Source organism: Centrocercus urophasianus, unplaced genomic scaffold (genome assembly GCF_019232065.1).
Source record: "Centrocercus urophasianus isolate 14NV4802_14NV808 unplaced genomic scaffold, USGS_Curo_1.0 seq_20, whole genome shotgun sequence".
In the NCBI taxonomy this organism is placed as follows: Eukaryota; Metazoa; Chordata; class Aves; order Galliformes; family Phasianidae; genus Centrocercus; species Centrocercus urophasianus.
The window spans coordinates 15,573,069-15,586,191 of NW_024884756.1; the positions used below are offsets into that span (position 1 = coordinate 15,573,069).

A 13,123-nucleotide genomic window follows, 5' to 3' on the forward strand; every position below is an offset into this window, starting at 1 on the left:
GTGAAATCAGGTAGAAAAGGTGGGGAGGTGCTGGGGCAAGCTAGGGGGCTGCCAGAGTCCTGTAGGACTCAGAGGAGATGTTATCTATTTTGACTTATCTTTTTTGAAGAGCGTGGCCCTCTCTTTCCTGGCTCAGGAATAGTCTTGTGGGTCTGGTTCTGGCATTTCCTGGATGTTTATCTGTAAGGCAGAGGAGAAGCAACAGAGAAGCATCCGCTACCTTTGCTGCTGTCCTTTGCCCTCCCCTGCATGGCCCTGCTCTCTGGGCTGCTCGTCTTCCAGCCAGGTTTCTCTCTTTCTCTGGATTTCTTCTGAATCTGTATGTCTACATTGAAGGTAAAGAGAAGGAAAGAAAGAGGTAACTAGCTGCATGTCCTGCTGCCCTCCCATTTCATCCCCAATACAGACTTTCTCCCTAGTTTACTTTTCTGCAATTGATCTCTGGCTGGCACTACAGCATTCCTCGTTTCTGTGATGCCTTTTCTTGTTGCTTGGCAACCGCCTTTTTCCGCCCTATCTGACATCACTGTCATGGTTCCTATAAGTGGTGCCTCTTTGTGTTTGGCGTACTGCCTTCCACCATCCATTTGAAAGGAGCTATCGAATGAAGAAACAATCAAATCTGTTCTTTACTTATTTTTTCCTTACTCCACTTTGTCTCTCTCTTCTTGAACATCTCTACCCATCTCCTTTCTCACATCTCTGCCTTAGGCTAGATATATGGCAAAGAGAGGCAAGAGGGTAGCAGCGAGAGGGTGCTGTTTGTCCCTCACTACTCTGACTTTTTCAGGCCCCGTCTGGAGTACTGCATGTCGATCTTGGGCCTGCAGCTCAGGAAAGAAGTGGAGCTTTTGGAAAAGGTCCAGTGCTCTCTATTTCTTTGAGGAACAAAAATGATCCACAGAGCAGTGCTATATGAAGACAAATCTGGGCTGACGATTGCATCTTACCAGTGATGCACAAGTGTTAGTCAAATGGGGAGATGACAGTTGAATAAGGAAACAATTAAAGTTCAATAAAAGAAAATAACAAATAACATTCCAGTCAGATCTAATCACATTTGTATAGCATAACTTTCAAATTGGAAGTCTATAAAAACCAACCACATCTCAGCCAGTTTGTCTGGCATCTGTCCTGTATAATAAGCCAGAGGTTCCCTGTGGCAGAACTCCAAGGCAGTTTGAAACCATGTCTGTAGTGGTGGTGGCACTGAGCCACATTTCCAAAGAGGCAGGATCATTTTTCTGGTGGGAAAGGTCAGGCAGTACAGAGCCGTGAGGGATTAGATTCCCTTTTTTGGCTTTTTCTCTGTTCTTATTCCTTCAAATATATTTCTTTAAATAGTAATGTTAATTCACAAACAGAAAACTGGTATTATATTGATGCTAATGAGCTGTTTAAACTGACAAGCAGTAGAAAATCTAGAACTCAGTCAACCTGGCTTATGTCATTATAAAACAGCATAGAATTTGATAGATTGCTGGTTACCTTTCCCTTGTTCTTTCCCAATGGTTTAAATTTTTACCCAATACAGATTAAAATATATATATATGTAATGGATGATATCATTCCTATCTTTTGTTTTTGATATGTGAAAGGCAAGCATGAATATAGCAGTTAACATTTATCTTCTATTTTAAATAATAACCTTATTCATAATGCATAAATGGACTCCATATGCTACCAGACAGTAATTCCTAACATTCATTATGGGAGCACATATGGGAACTGTGCTCACTCAGGGTAAAATCCTGACTCTATTGATGTCAATGGCAAAATTCCCACTAATTTTGTAAGGGCCAAGATTTCACCCTTGATGTTCAGTCACACTGATAATAAAAGAGGTAGTGTTGAGAAATAAAAGTAGCATCCTGTCCTCTTGTTCTCTCTTTCTTTACCTCACATAAGTTTGAGCAACAACTGGGTTATCACTGAATTTATGTTATCCAATATTTGAGTTTTCTAGCTTGCATTAAGTACTTTGCCTGGAGTGAGACGAATGCAGATTTACAGTCATAGTAGCCACATAGTTGTCTATAAATGTTAGTAGTGACAACTATTTTGGAGTAGAGGTGGAGATTACTGAGAAGTAAAAAAAACTAATGTGCACTGGAAAGGAAGGGCAGTATGGAGCTTTCCAGCAAGTATGTCTCAGGGAAACCAAATGTGTGGTATGTTTTGCCACAGTCTTTGGGTCATGACTGAATTTGGCCCAACAGAAAAATTATTCTCTGTCCCCCTTATTGTTTGTAGAGAGTTTATAACAGGCAGATATGGAGCAGAGATACAATGATTGTAATCTGGTTGCACTCAGTGAGAACCAGAATAGAGCTCAAATTGCTGTTAATTACTGCATTGCTGTTACATTACTACAATGTGTCTTGCCCACAGGACAAAGGAAGTCCTTTCAGAGGAACTTGAGTGAAGCGGGCTGGATCACTATTTTTACTCTTGAGTTAGATGAGCTTAATATTAACTTTTCCAGACATGGATGGATGATTTTCAAGACTGACCCTGATTCAAATTCAAATATCTTGAGAATTCATGCTGTTAGATTCTCTGGAAACATTTCACATACTGAGTGCTTTAAATACAAGTGACCAAACACTGTATTTTCTTTCCAGAGCTAGCCAATAATTGACATTCTGGTTCACAGAACAAATGAAAGTATTTTATTGAATGTATACACACATTTAAAAGTGTTCACAAATTAAAAATTAACATCAGCTTGAAATAAAAAATCAACATTTTTGAGTTAGAAAATATAAAGATCTTTTGAGGTTTCTGTTCTTTTTCTTCTTTTGCGGAGGGCCACAAAGATGGTGGAGGGCCTGGAGCATCTCCCCTATGAAGGAAGGTTAAGTGAACTGGGTCTATTTAGCCTTGAGAAAAGACGAGTGAGAGGAGATCTAATCCAGGTTTATGAATATCTGAGGTGTGGGGGCCACAGCGGTGAGGCCAGTCTCTTTTCAGTGGTGCATGGAGACAGGGCAAGGGTAAATGGACATAAGCTGCAGCATCTTTACAGTGAGGTGATGGAGCACTGGAACAGGCTGCCAGGGGGGTTATGGAGTCTCCTTCTGTGGAGATATTCAAGTCTCGCCTGGATGCCTACCTGTGAGACCTGCTGTAGGGAACCTGCTTTGGCAGGGGGGTTGGTCTCGATGATCTCTAGAGGTCCCTTCCAACCCCTACAATTCTGTGATTCTGTGATGAGTATCAGCCTGGTTCAAGTAAGATTCTCATCGAAGTGTAGTTTTGACAAATCAGTTTATGATTTGAATTTATGAAAACATGCCACGCAGCCTAATTACTCGATGAGAGCTGTTGTTTTGGTGTCCTTTTACTAGAGAAATTGCTCCTTAAGTTAATCAGCCGAATTCTTGGCTGCTGCAGATCTGAGCATCTCTACAAGTGTTTCTGGCAAGATCCCTGAAGTCAGCACCATCACATCACTGTCTGCTGAAGCTGACATTTTCCATGTGTAAGGACTAAAAGATCGAGCCTCATTTAGTAGAGGGAAGTTTGTTATTGAAAAAAATCAGAACAATAAATTATGTTAATAACGTTTTTTAAGATTTTTGAGTTTTTTTGAGATTTTAATTTGTCTCTGCAAGACATCATTCTATTTTATTTTTTCTGCATTCTTATTTTTCAGCACTAGGATGTGACAGGTTATGAATTACGATCTATTCATTCATGCCCAGTTTCAACATAACTGGGTGTGAATTAATACTCCATAATTCATATAGCAGACTATCTTATTACAATTATAACATTTTATTAGAAATTTTTGAATATTTATATTGTTAATTAAATGATGATGAGTCTCATAAATTCCGAACAGTGGATTTTGTTGTATTAGGCACTATTCAGATTTTGTCTGTTAGGTACACAGTCTTCTATTATTTAATACACTATGTAATAGTGTTGGGCTATGAGTTTTCAGCATGTGGATTCAGTTTAATAGAAAATTGTCATTATCAATTTGTAAACATCAGGGTCAATATGGAAATGTTATTTCCTTTTACAGAGATAAATTTATTGAATGCAAGAAAGAGGGTTTTTAAAAGGTCAAAGCAACCTAAAACCTCAGGCGAGTGAACAGTGTTGTTTTTCTGAGAGCAAAAACGTCTCTCCTAAATATTTGTCTGCTAACTTTCCTGAAGCACTTTAGTCTTTAATGTTTTGTATCTACCTGTGCATTTCACCTGTACATTTGCATAGAAAGCCTCATTCCAAGTCTCGTTCCAGTTTTATATAAGTACCTTAGAGTACTTGAGGTCAAACACATACTTCAGCATGTCCTACATTAGACTGAGATCTATGGTAATCTCAGCACATCAGGAGACACTGAAGATCCGATGCATAGTGGGAATTGTAATACAAATTCAAAATTGTAATTCAAAATGTGGATTACATTACATTAGTAGGATGAAGAAATCACAGTTCTGTTTGTTACTCATGAAATCCAAGCCATGACATGTATGTAAATCTTACAGAAAGATGCAGCAGCCAGTATGCATTAGATACAAAAGCGACTTGTTCAGTTAGAAAACAGCAGGCTTTGCATTATATTAACAGAAGAAAATAGTTCTTTCTTTTTTTAAAAAAAATATTCTTGAAAATATTTCTGATTGATTTGTAAAAAAAATTCAATTTGAATTTAATTGTACAAACTTTTGAATGAACTCAGTGCCCATGCAGGTGAAATTACCTTGAGCCAGGTGAAGGCCTGAGGAGATACACCGATAACTCACCACCACCCCAGCCTTTGACATTCTTTTGATTACAAGTGGAATAAGGACATGGTCCCAGGCAGAGTCACAGTATAAAGAACGCGGAGCCGAGCGCTCTGAAGCAATGCATTTTGTGTGGCAGCATCCACTTACTTCTCAGGTTCTGCTGTTCTGAGAGTGCAGCCATGGTACTTACTGCTGCTTCATTAATAATGGAGCACTCACATAAATTCCATACAAAATTGATTTTTGAACAGTGCTAAAGAATCCAACATGAAGTTTTAAAATTACAAACAGACTTCTCAGTGACATTTACTTTGCCTGTAAGAACACAGTGCCCCATAAACAATTTTACTGTATTTCTCCCTGTTAAACAACCATTTTTTTGAGTGTTCGTCCAGCCTTCTTGCTGTGACAAGCCACTGTGAGCTGATAGATACTTAAAACAGTATGTAGACTCCCATATAGAATCACTCAGGTTGGAAAAGACCCTAAAGATCATGAAGTCCAACCACAATCTTGAGTTCCAGACAAAGGTTTCTCTTCAGCCAGTCCAACCTCCTTGCCCATCGGCTCATCTTCCATGACCTGGGGATGGCCAGCTCCTCCACCTTTAAAATTGCTTTCTTAAAGTGTTCTCAGCCTTTCTTGGCTCCCACGATCTCCAAAGCTACCTCCCAAGGGACCTTCTCAACCATGGTCTTGAAGAAGTTAAATCTGCCTCTGGAAGTCCAAGGTAGCAGTTCTGCTGACTCCCCTCTGTGGTTCAAAAATAATCAAGAAATCTAGCATCTCATGATCACTGTGCCCCAGATGGCCTCCAACCTTTACATCCCCCACAAGACCTTCTCTGTTAACAAACAGCAGGTCCAGGATTTTGCTTCCCCTTGTTGGCTCCTTCACTGGCTGTGTCAGGAAGTTATCTCCCACACACTCTAGGAACCTCTGGGACTGCTCCCTACCTGCTGTCTTATAAATCCAGCAGATGTCTGGGAAGTTGAAGTCCTCCACAAGAACAAGGGGGAGAGACCTTGGAGAGCTTACCCAACTGTCTATAAAGTGTCTTGTCCATCTCTTCCTGGCCTGTAGCAGACTCCCACGATAGTATCAGTCGTATTGACCTTCACTTTTATTCTTACCCATAAACAGTCAACCCTATCTTCACCGTCATTCATTTCCATACATTTATATTCTTTCTTAACATCGAGGGCTACACCACCGCCTTTCCTGCCTTGCCTATCTCTTTTGAACCATCCATCCATCACAGCGCTCCAGCTGTGCAACTCATTTCACCGTATTTCCGTGATGGTGACTATATCATAGCTTTCCGACCTCAAAGTGGCCTCCAGCTCCTCCTGTTTATTACCCATGCTGCATGCATTGATGTAAAAGCATGTGAGCTGTGCTTCCTTTTGAATGGCAGAAGTCTTAATACCCTCATGACTATACTCAAGTGTTTCCATAGCCAACCAACCTGCACCAACTCTCATGTTCTTCCTACAAAAGGGTGAGTCATCCTCTTCCTTCACCAAGACACAAGGCTGTGGGATCTTACTAGCACATTCTTCTCCTACATGCACTGGGACTTTACATAGAGCCTCCATTCTAGTGACCCCCGGTTACACCCCCAACCCCCTTCATACTTAAAGCTCTATCAGTGAACCTTCCCAACTCCCATCTTAAGACCCCTTTCCACTGGTGGGAGAAGCTACTCCTATCGATTGTCAGCAGGCCTGGTCTTGTGCAAACAGAGCAGAGGTCAAAAAATCCAAACCCCTGCCAGGCACACAGGCTCAGAGCTAGGTATTAATCTGTTGGCCCATCATATTTAGTCCCTCATCATTCCCTGTACCTGGAGGGATAGAGGAGAACACAACTTGTGCTCCCACACTCTTTACCTGTTGCCCCAAGGCTCTGAAGTCCTTTTTCGTAGCTTTTAGGGAAGTTCTTCCTATTTCATTGCTGCCTACCTGAAACAATAATAGGGGGTAGCAATTTGAGGGTGGAACTAGGGAAGGAAGGTTCTTTGTTATGTCTCTAACCCGGGCTCCAAGAAGGCAACAGACTTCCCTGTATAGAGTGTCTGGTCTACATATTAGCTCTTCTGCTCCCTTCAGCAGATAGTCACCAATGACAATGAGCCATTGTTTTTTCTTTGCCGATGAGGTTTTAATGCTGAGTGAGGTCTGGTTAGACTTTGGTAACACCACCAGCTGGAGAGAACCACCATCACTGGCATTGTCCAGTTGTCCCTGCAGAGCACTATACCTGTTCTGCAGGGGCAGCTGGGGAGGCACGGGAAACTCTGGGAGGATGCACCTGCATCTCTGAGCAGGAGTCTTTTGCCACTGCCCCACACCTCCCAGTTCTTCACCGTTGTTGATAGGGGGAGGAGAGGACATGGGGTAGCACTGTCAGCTTGCTTCTGTCCCTTCTGTTCCCTTCTGTCACCTGTTTGTAAGGCAGCAGGGGGTGACGTGCTCCATGTGGAGCCTCAGCTGGCTCCAAAGGGTTGGCACCAATCTCCCTGTCACATTCCTTTATGCTCCTCGGCCTCTCCATCTCATCCTTCAGGTCAACCACAAGGCTGAGTAAGTCATTCAGCTGGTTGCATCTTACACAAGTGCCATCTCCCTCACCTAGCACTGCAAAGGCCAGGCTCTGGTACTCACTAAGCCAGAGACCTGCTCACTAGCATCTTCCTTCGGGACCTCAGTCTGGGTCTCCACATTCTTCTTGGCCACAGTTTTCCTTTTATGTGAACATGGGACCTCTGGGTCTCCACGTTTTTCCTGGCAGTAGCCTTCCGCCGGGGCGCAGCCATGGCAAACCAGCAGACTCACCAGTACTATTGGGGTAGCCTTAATGGGGTGTGACTGATCAGCCCTGCCCTGCTGCCGGTAATGCTGCCACCGCCCTCCCCCGTTACCAGCCCGTTAACGGGTGCCCCCGCCTTATCGCTCTCTTCACAGTGATGACAGCCCTCCTCACTGTGCAGTCCCGTGAACGGACGGCTTACGGTTTGTGCACGTTTGAGCAGCCCACATGATGCACACACCCTGACTCCTCCGCTCCGTCCTGCTGGGCGGCGACGCGCCGTTGCCCTCCCGGAGGCGTTTTCTAGGCAGGGTGCTGTGGATGCAGAGCCGTTGCCCAGGCAACGCCAACCGCACGTCAGCCGCTCTCGTGAAAGCTGCTGGGCTGCTCCGTTATCTCGGGGCTCCCTGGATAAGGGAACCCACAGAAACCCTCCTGTACCTCGCTGTCGGTCGCTGCGGTTTTGACCGGGACAGCCGCGAAGCCGCGAACCTCGGCGATCAATTTTGTTCCTTTACTCAAATTGCAAATGGCAATATCATCTTCATCACATAGGCGAATGATGTTAATGGCTCATTATCTAGTGAAAGAATGTTAACTGAGGAATTTCAAACATACCATTTGGGAAAGAGGGAACGTGCTTCTGTAGCAGAAAAGAAATATTCTTGTCCTTCAAGCTTTGGAAAAAAAAGAAAGAAAAAAAAAAAAGACTGTCGAGTACAGATCAAAGATTCCTGGAGTTGAGGCCCAGGACAGGGAAATGGGAGAGCTTCATTTTCATTGTTTGGAGCCCACAGATTTGTCTGTGACTTGAATTATTTTACTAAATGCTTGCTTTAACCTGCCATTCACTGAAAAAAGAACTTGATACAAATAATTGCAAGTGTAACTTTACATTCAACCCTTAATCATACCTCTCATCAACAATATGCATGTACGAACAGTTTTAAAGCAGTTCTAAAAGACTGAAGATATTTTTCTTCTTGACTGAAGATATTTCTTATTGCCAGAATAGGCCTGATAATGAGCCTCAGGAAAATAAAGTTGATATTTGCAGATATCTCACAAGTACTCTGCAAATGCACATCTTTTTCTTTTCAGTGCGGGTGACTGAAGCCTTTTAGGTAACTGAAGTCAGAATGTATGGCTTCCTTGCTTAAAACAGAATTTCTAGTACTTACGTACTGACAAACAGCATATCTTTTGTTGTATAGCTGTTCACTCCCCAGCAGCTGGAGTGTGGCTTTTGACTTTGTTACTTCTGACAAACCTGTGAGGATTATGAAGTTCCAGAACCACTCCATGTTAAAAGATCAAAGACATGGCTCTTCCAATTAAACCTAGGGGTTTTATAGGAGTATGAAAGAAGTTTTAACAGCCCTGTCCAACATTTGCTACTACTTTTATGACTTGAGAGTTAGAGGTTCCAAGAAGTTATTTTCCAGTTATTTTCTAAGGTGTTTCCAACAGAAGTGTTGAAATTTAGTAACTTGGAAAAGTAGGAGAACTGCAGAAAAAGCTAGCTGGCTTTATATGTTACTTAACTACAGGTTCTTGATCAACTGAAACGAGCTGTTTCTGCTTCTGGATTTATAGTAGAATTTGAATTTTGCATGGATATCCGATTGCTGTTCAGTCATGGGCACTTTAACACTTCACCCGGAAGGCGTTCAGGATTACACTGTTCTAAAACTTCCCTTAAAAGTCCTGCTTTAGGTATAAGCACAAAACCCAACAATTCTCACCTCCTCAATAATCTTTCATAACATTCAAAATATACTTCTAAAACCAGTGACTTCTAGCCAGAAGAGCACCAGGTATCTTCCAGCCAGTGTTTGCTAAAGGAATCTTACTAGTAACTTTTGTTACTCTTACTGCAATCATTTAGCAACTTGAGTATAAACTCTTGGGTAATAGTTGAGCAATCTTCCATGCTCTTTGATTGCTCCAATAGCTGATCAGACTTTCCAAGCACACATGTACATTCAAACTATGCTACCAGCAATAAGGAAAGCCTATATTTTCCCCCTTGGAGTTACTGCTGAGGTATGGTGTGATGGAGTGTTGCTGAGGAGTAGCAATTGCTTTTAAACAGGAGGTTGGATGATTAGGCATGAACTTAGTAACAAGTTTAGAGAAGTTATGAGAGAAAGCATATCTAGCAGAATAGTTTGCTGAGAGGCATTCCTCCAGGGAGAATAATGTTATCAGATCGATGTGAGATGTGTGAGGGTAATAGGGCACAGAGAAGGAAATATGTTATCAGAGCTGCTGACTGGAAGTCAGAGCTACTAGGGAGCTGAGTAGTAGAACTCGATAACTACCAGATGTCCCATAAAGTAATGTATATTTCATGGAGATTGCTAAAATATGGAGCCACTGTTTTGATAAACAATGGATACACTGGAACTGAAGAGAAAAACACAGCAGTAAAGGGGGACCTTTTTTCTGAAATGATCTTTCTTAACGTGTGACCTGTGCTGCAGTATAATTCTTTCTCTGATAGGTGGGCCAGAACACTGAGCTTTGGTTCTGCTGCTTCATCATCACCATTTGGCTCTAGATAATGATGAAATAAATGTGAGAATGCTACAGCACAGGGATAAATGCCATTACACACTGCTAACAAAATGAGCAGGGCTGGACAATCAGAGGTTATGGCTCAGCATTTTCTGGATAGGTATCCCATGCAGATTTGTTTCTTGAATTTCTGCAGTACAGCAGGATTTGTTTGTGAGACATAAAGCTTAGCATTCAACGGATATTGGTTCTTCTGTTCAAAGGAAATTCTCTGAAAGTGAATTATAAAAGTTATAGTGCTGCTTCACTTAAATGAACAACTACCCAAGACATCTTGAAGTGAAGAATGATGCTTTGGCTTTCTGTAGTAGGAAATAAGTTAGATGGAAAGGAGGCTGCATCTCCACTGACCAGTGCAGTATGTGAGCAGATGATACAAAACGTGTTGCATCCACAGGTTACTTCTGCATAAGCAATTTCTGCCCAGCATACAATAGTGTAGCAAATACTCCAATATTCTTGGGTTACTAGACTTGTCTATATGTGAAAATTTATCTGTCTGCTTTGTAGTATGTGTACTTTGTTGTATGATATCAAACCAAACAAAATTCACCTTGGGTTGGGAAGATGACACTTAGCTCTGAGACATATTTTAAATGCAAGCCATATTCTTTAATTTTTTATTTTTTAACTTTTCAGGATTTCAGCATTGTTAAAACCTGAGGTACTGGGACATATACATGCAGCCCAGGGTAAGCAGCTCCTTTTTTTCTTTTTTTAATTTTGGACCAGTTTTGAATACATCTTGCACACCATAAGCAGAGACATTACAAAAATTAACGCTTATTTTTATAAGCACTGTTAACAATTCAAGTGACAGCTGAACACTGATCACAGCAGAAATGTAAGGAAGTTTAAAGCATTTGCTATGCATATTTGGAATGAGAATGTTACATATTTTTCCCCTTTCTTCTGAACATCATTTGCACTGTAATGCTGTGACCCAGACTATTACCTACTAACAGGGGTGGTAGCTAAATGGCCAGTTGCAAAATTTGGGATGATAATGTGCCACATTGAAAGACAGCATACTGTACAGTTTACCATGACAGTGAAGAGGTAAGCAGAGGTTGTTACGGAGATTGTCTGTGAAGAGCTAATGCCATGCTTCTCTAAGTAACCATGTCTGTAGGAATGTGTTTTGGGAAGAGCTGGACAGAACTTTTTCTCTCAATAACTTATTTTTGAAAAATATGCTTCCTATTAAGAAAAATATTTTGTAATGTTGTTAGAGCTGGGCTATTTTTCCCCCGTAAGAATCCATTAGAACAATCTGATGTCTTTTAGAAACATGCTATTTATTAAACCATGGCTTCCCACTCTTTTTCAGCACATTATGAGGCAAAAAATTTTCAATAAAAAAACTTTAAAATATTGCAGGGTTTTATGGAATAAAGATCTGCTTTGACTCTCAGGAACTAAAGAACCTTTAGATTCAAATATCCGTGGTGGATGTTATTGATGTAGAACATATATATTGATTTTTAAAATTTGCTTACTGTGTTTTCAACAATCTTCAGCACAAAGAGAATTGCTTGGAAAATGAACGTTCACAGATATCTGTGTAGGCTTCTGTGAGCCTGGTCAAAGATCATTTAGTACCTGCAGATGCCTAGGAAGACAGAACTTCATTGGCAAACGAAGCCCCTCGTTCTTACATGCTGGCCTCTGGTTCAGAAGGGAAAAATTATGATACACTAGTCAACTACAAGCTAGCTCAACAGGCTTTGTCAAGTGGAAAAATGATTCTTTCTTATGCCTTGTATCAATTTTTCTTTTGTACCAAGTAATAACATTATAAAAGCATTAATCTTCCTGTCCAATATACCCAAAACTTTGGCTATATAATCTACTGCAACATGGTGCTTTTGATCTTTTTTTATTTAATATTTTTCAATGTGTTCACATCCTGCATTTTCATGTGGTGTTGACAGCTCAAAATACTTGGTGCTTTTCTGAAATTCTGAGATCTCTAGATTCTGCAGCTGCTTCTGTATTTATTATATCTATGCATTTAGATATATGGATGCATTTAGATATATGTTTTTTGCTGTAGAGCAAATGCTAGAAGTACAAACATTGCGAGGTTAAAAAATCAGCACATTTACCGCAGTAGTTTAAAGTTTTGGGGTTTTCTGGCCAAGAATTTCTGAATCCTTTGCTTAAAACAACTCACTTTTAGTATGTATGCTGAATTCAGATACATTTAATTACTACTCCAAAACCAAATTTCGTGTTTATAAAATTTGATAAAGTGACAGTTTTTTTAAACATGCCAATATTGTAATGCAGTTCTAACAGGGCCAAACATCAATTACAGGATTAAAACTCTACTAAGTTGCAGAAATTCCATTTATTACTTGGAAAATGTATGTTATACAAGAACCCATGATGTAGTGCTTTTGTGAGTTCATCAGGTAATTTTGAAACAGTGACAATCTACTTTAGTGACTATGATGTGTGACAGTCTTCAAGACAAGAGGTCTGATCCTTTAAAACATTTTTCCTGATTATATTGCAATGTATTAGAGAGAGCAGTTAACATTTCACACTTCTCCCCATTCCTTTGCTTGTATAATCTATTCTGGAAAGTATTAAGCTGCATTGGGCTGTAACTCAGAAGACTTCAGCTCCGTCTGAGTGTCTCCCAGTCTTTTTGACTGGTACAAGTCCCCCTCCTTTGCCCAGTTTCTTACCTGTAAATTGATTATGGCAACTATTTGCTCCAGTTGCTTAAGTAGCCATGAACTTTGGGAATATAAGCTGTGTGTATACGGTAGCCAGTACATTGGTAGATGCCTTTAAAATCTCCCATATCCAGAACTATATGACATTAATGTAAAGAAATTGTAAAAACAGTGGATACTTTTCCGTCTGCTGTAAACATTCTCACAAGAACTGTGTGGAGAACAGAAGGGGAAAATAAAGACACGTTGAGTTCCACTAGGAAAGCTTGAAAAAACAGTTTGAACGTATGATAACCTATT

General features: G+C 40.7%; 1 long non-coding RNA gene across 1 annotated transcript in view; it reads left to right on the plus strand.

Annotated features, from left to right (window-relative positions):
- LOC122162396 overlaps positions 1-10,814 on the plus strand; it is a 183,791-nt gene extending 172,977 nt beyond the window's left edge. The window contains exon 3 of the long non-coding RNA XR_006169539.1: positions 10,776-10,814. This is a non-coding gene — a long non-coding RNA (uncharacterized LOC122162396). The remainder of the gene's footprint in view (positions 1-10,775) is intronic.
- Positions 10,815-13,123: the final 2,309 nt, after the last annotated feature.